The sequence below is a fragment of the Perna viridis genome, chromosome 8 (assembly GCF_037379345.1).
Source record: "Perna viridis isolate PV_CMFRI_1.1 ecotype Kerala chromosome 8, ASM3737934v1, whole genome shotgun sequence".
Classification (NCBI taxonomy): domain Eukaryota; kingdom Metazoa; phylum Mollusca; class Bivalvia; order Mytilida; family Mytilidae; genus Perna; species Perna viridis.
Genome location: NC_142452.1, coordinates 20,388,438 through 20,394,509, shown reverse-complemented (window position 1 = coordinate 20,394,509; position 6,072 = coordinate 20,388,438).

Below are 6,072 nucleotides of genomic sequence, written 5' to 3'. Positions count from 1 at the left end.
CCGTTCCTTATAACAAAACAGGCAAGATTCATTATCCATCCTAAATAAACCTAACCTTAACAGCAGCTTTCCACATCTGGTTTCCAACTCCATGTTTTCTATATTCCTGTGTAATATAGAGATCTTCCATGTAAGCCATTCGGCCAGCCCAGAACGAGTATGTGTAATAGTAAAGAAGGTATCCTATTATTTCGGAGAAAAATATTGAGCATAAATTATAACGTATGAGAAAAGGCAAGTTATAATTATTTTGAATTATTTCCAACTAAGTTTAAAAATAGCTAAATACTAACGTAATATACATGTTCATTCGGGATAGGTTTATATTCGTTGATATTTTTTTGTTAATTCTCAAGAACTTGAGATAAAGGATACTACAGACACTGTGAATTCAGCCTCATATCTTGACCTACACTTAGAAATCGATAGTAAAGGTAAACTATTGACCAAACTTTACGACAAACATATGACTTTACATTCAGAATGGTCAACTTTCCTTTCATCTGTGACAACATCCCTTCAGCACCTGCGTATGGAGTGTTCATATTACAACCCATACGTCATGCCAGAGCTTGCCGAAACTACGCATACTTTTTGTATCGCGCTAAAACTCTAACAAATGGACTTCTGGAACAGGGTTATGTTGCTACAAGATTGAAGTCATCACTACAGAAGTTTTATGGTCGTCATCATGAACTCGTGGATCGTTATTGTGTATCTATCTGCACCATAAAAAACTGATAGTTGTCCTTTCCTCGCTTGTCTACCCGGACTTGACTTTTTTATGAGCAACACGGGTGTTTCTAGAAAAGCAGAGGACGCTTACGATACCGGTGCACCTGTTCCATGCTCCCAGTTTTTTATTGGAGTCCGAGTTGCTCATTTGTTTTTGTTACTTTGTATGTATGATTTTAGTTACTTTGTGTTCTTTGTTGTGTATGTCTGTTTTCTGTGTCTTGTCTTTGTCCAAGGATAACATTCTTTTGATTACCGCTATAACCTTGGTTCCCTTGTTTTTGACAAGAGCTTGTCGCTTGAATTGGGTTCATTAGCTGCTCCCATAGTAACAGATAAATGGGACTGTTGTTTATATAACTGTAATAAAATTCATTAGACAAAATCACCATACGAAAGGAAAAAAGATCTATACGAATCTAACTTGTGATCTAAGAATCCCTAAGGGTCAGATTTCAGTCTGCTTGCGGGGCAGATACGTATCAGGTCAAGTAAAACAAAAAATAATAATAAAAAAAAAACACGTACTTTACTTGTTAGATAAATGACATATCTTTCTAAACGCCCCTCAAGCTGAAAATTTTTTTTCAATATATTTAAAATTTGAAATAGAGCACCAAATAAGGCACCAAAAAGTTATATCTAACCATAATAAAGTTACAAATTACGAGTCATAGAATCAAACTACATGTAGATTTTCTTTGAAAAAAAAAACAAAAAGAAAAACAAAACAAACAAAACAAAACAAAATTACAATAAAAATACATAAATAGAGAAAAACCCTTCTGCTGGATTTTGATATGACGATATTTTTCACAGAGGTGTTGAACAATATGATACGCTTATTAATTAAAATAACGTCATTGATCGATATGTTTGACTATTTACCTCTCTTCATTAGTTCAATAGAGGGCATTCATGTATCAGTATAAATGACTTTTGCCTTTATACCTATTGTTAACTTTGAGTTTGCCCCACAACAGATTTATTTTATTAGAACTGCTTTACTGTGTTACTTTGTTGGTGATGGATTTTGGGACATTCAGTATGTGAAAAAATTGACCACACCAATTACAGTAGTGTAAGGTAATGAAAAACATATAACAATTATATGATTTGTATTCAGCAATTATACAATGGAAACGTTCGTCATTCCCAAATCCATCTTTCTTCAAAGCTTGAAGAAACAAAACATCAACTTTGTTTCTAACATTTTACTATGGAACACATTAGACCAACGTGTTTAAACTGTTCAAACCATTAAATATTAAAAAAACTCGTATGATTCAATAACATCTTAAAAATCAGGAAAATGAATAAGCACGCATTATATAGCGGATCGATTGAGTTGTTGGCTAAGAGTCAGAATGAGTGGGGTACATGTACAATGTACTATCTTTTCCCGCAGGATGAAGCTGCTATGTGATCCGTCTGAGCAGGGTTTAATCGTTTGGTCAAAAGTAGATAACGATAATAATCAATCAATCTATCAATCTTTGTTATGTTACACATTAATAAACACGCAATATACACTATACTACTTTAAAGAAATAAAAGTATATGTAATAGAACATATAAACGTAAAGTAAGTGTACAAAAATAATCAACAATTAGTTTACCTATTTTGCTGACACTAAATCATTAACACGATTAATAATAAACATGATTGTATTAATCAGCAAATTACATTCTCTAATTTACCTTTGCTAGTTTCATGACAGATGCACAGTCGCCATGCCTTGCCTTACGTACAATACAACCCCCAGACAGCATTCCTACGTTGGGCCAACGTTGGTTCAACGGAGTCACTTACGTTGGGCCAACGTTGGTTTAACGGAGTCATTTACGTTGGGCCAACGTAGGGTACCCAATGTTGGCCCAACGTTGTAAGTGCAAAGAGAGCCAACGTTGGCCCAACGGAGGCAAACAATAGTTGGGCCAACGTTGGCCCAACGTAATGCCAACACTGATCCAACGAATCCCCAATGTTGGCCCAACATAAGCCCAACGTTAACCCAATCATATGGTCAGACGATTGTATTCCTTAAGATATTAGAAAAATAATTTTATTAAGTATTTCCTGGTCATGTCGCAGTGTGCTGGTGCTGTGCACTACTTCAGGGTAAGCGCTAACATTTCTCCTCAGTTTATCATATGAATTCTTTACAGTAAGAATATATCAATGACAAGGTGATCGTAGTTTAGTTACAAGAGAACAAGAAAATCTATTATAAAATTAGCAGATACTACGAGCATTGGTATACTAATAATTGAAATTTTGCAATTTTTTGTATTGAATAGACATATGAAAATACCTGTCACTGTTTTGTGTTTAGGATGAATTTACATTGAAAATACGTATACATTTGATCCAAATGAAAGACAATTATTGTTTTGTAAAAAGTGTATTATGCTCTCAGTTACAAAGCTGCATAAGGGGAAGATAATCATGTACACTGCTGTTATCATAAATAAGATTTGGTTATTCATTATAATTATTATTTTATTTTATATATTAAGTTCTAGATATTAAATACGAATACTTGTTGCATGAATATTAAACATGCAGTTAAAAGAACTCGAGAAAAGAGCCAACAATACTTTTTGAAAGAAGAAAAATTATATTACTAGATATGTATATTTTGGCATTTCAACGTTGGGCCAACGTTGGCCCAACTTAGTATCGCAGTTTAGATGCAACACAATATTTGCTTTTATACATCCGGATTTGCTTTCTAGTTTTACTTTCTTGACACCGACATACATTTTTGCATCAAGAATAATATTAAGTTTTTTTTAACATGCTTGTTAGCAAAGTCGTTTCGACGTTGGTTCAATGTTGGTTCAGTGTTGGCTCAATGTTGACGCTAGGTTGGACAAATGTAGAATAATGTAAATCATGTAATCATGGTTTTGATTTAAAAATCAAAGTTTAATAATTCTCTCACGCAGAATTTGCTTCTAAAACAAGTTTTTAAAGAAAACATAAAATGAATATAGTAGTATATAATGAATTCAAATATAGTAGGGCCAACGTTGGACCAACGTTGGGCCAACGTAGAAACTTTATATGATATTTAAGTATTTAAAATTTCAAAATGTCTTGTTTAATCATTTGGTTGTCAAGTAAAAGCCATTATGGTTAAAAACAAATCGAGAAGAAATATTCCAAAAACTACGGACTACTACATTGGGCCAACTTTGGTCCAACGTTGTCTTGCCAACGCCAACCAAAAGCCAACGATCCAACCATCAGCCAACGTTGGCCCAATGGAGGCATGCTGTCTGGGCCATCTATAATTTTAATTTTCCTTCTAAAATGTCCTTATTTTGGCCAGTTCAATGCTAGACTGAAGCTAGCGAACAATGGCTAGCGAACAATTACTAGCGAACAATTATATGGTCACATCTGATAACCAAACAATTGTAGTAAACCATAGCATACCATCAAATTTTAATTGTTTTAAAACCGACAATAACAATATTTCAATTCAATATGGAAAGGTTATCTATCTAAAAAACAACGATTTCACGCAAAATTTAATGAAAAGCAAGTCGATCGAAAGTTAACCAACTATAAAACAGGGGGGACCTCACTTGGACCCAATTTTAAGGGCCTTATTTGAAATAGTGCCAGAAAGTCATGGGATATAGCGTAGTAGAGGAGACCCGTACCCACCACTCTACGTCGGAAAAAGTAGGGGTCAAGTTCAATTTAGTGAAGTGCTAGTCGATTGAAAATTTTCCAACTATAAAACAGGGGACCTCACTTGGACCCAATCTTAAGGACCTTATTTGAAATAGTGCCAGAAAGTCATGGGGTATAGCGTTGTAGAGGAGACCCGTACCCACCACTCTACGTCGGAAAAAGTAGGGGTCAAGTTCAATTTAGTGAAGTGCCAGTCGAAGGAAAATTTTCTGATACATGGTGGTCTACTACGTCCTATATACCACTAGACCCCCATATATCAGAAAACTTCATAAGGATAGTAGTATTATTGCACTATTTGCAGTTATAACACACAATTTCGTATTTTTTTTCTTTTAAATAAAATAAAAAAAAAATCCCGAAGTACATGTCTACGATTGCCGACTATAATAATTATTTAACTAAGTGGAAGAACTGAGTTACAGAGATTAAGATTTAATGAAAATTCCAGAATTCTGTAAGACCTTATATTACTATTTCCCAAGTTGACTTAAGTTGCTTAAAGTATACAAAAACAAAAATTACATTTGTTTCTTGTGTTGATAAAATGTGTTATACAGCCATTTAACTTGCAGACTTTTATCTGTCTTTCTTTAAAGAAATTCTTACATTTTATATTTCATTGCCCATCTTTAAATGACAAATGATTATCTGAGATGGGTTGTTCGATAACTTGACCTTTGAAAATTAAATTAGATATTACTGTGTGAGGACCTATAACTCGTGAATCTTATCGGTGCGCAGATAATTGTGTATTGACAGTTTTGCTGAAGTATTATACCAAAATTTATCAATAGAGTTCTATGCACATTTGACCTTTAATGGACGTAGATAAGGTGTGTCATCTCATTTAAAAATTTCCCATTTTACTCTAAAAATGTCTTTCAAGATGACACTGAGAAAATGATTTTAAAGGTATTCAATAGTATAAGCTTGATAGTATGTATGTATTGACCATTGAATAATAAGACATGAACTTAGTAATCTGTTTAGCTAAATACATGTATAAATAGTTCGTAAAATGATGAAAAGGTATTACGGCACCTGCAAGTGTATGTATACAAAATGTTTTTTTTAATGTAATTTGTGTATGAAAATGTACTTTAACTTAGTTTAAGCAAGAAGTCAACTTGGTAAAAAGTAACATAAAGGCTTCAAGAATTCTGAAATTGTCATTAAGTCTAAATCTTCGTAACTAAATTTTTCCACTTAGTTAAATAATTATTATAGTCGACTACCGTAGGCATGTAACTATAGGTGCATGGTAATACGGAGCTTTACCCAACAGTAAGAGAAAAAGACGTACTGAGTAGGTGAATGCTGTAAATAATGGCAATATACGCGACTCACAGTCATTATATGTACATGCCGAAATCGCATGAACGTATGAGATTCATATAATTTGCCTATCTAGTACAAATACATAAGACGATTTTTTTATGGACAAAACGGCCAAGCGGACGACCTCAGCTTTTTTCAAAAGTTTCTCTTGTAATGTATAAAAATGCATGTAAGAAAAGAATAATTGTTTTATTCCAATCAAATGGCCCTTTACATAGCATATATGACACTAGGTGATAAAAAGAGTAACCAAGGGAACCAAGGTTCTAGGTTTAATCAAAAGAATT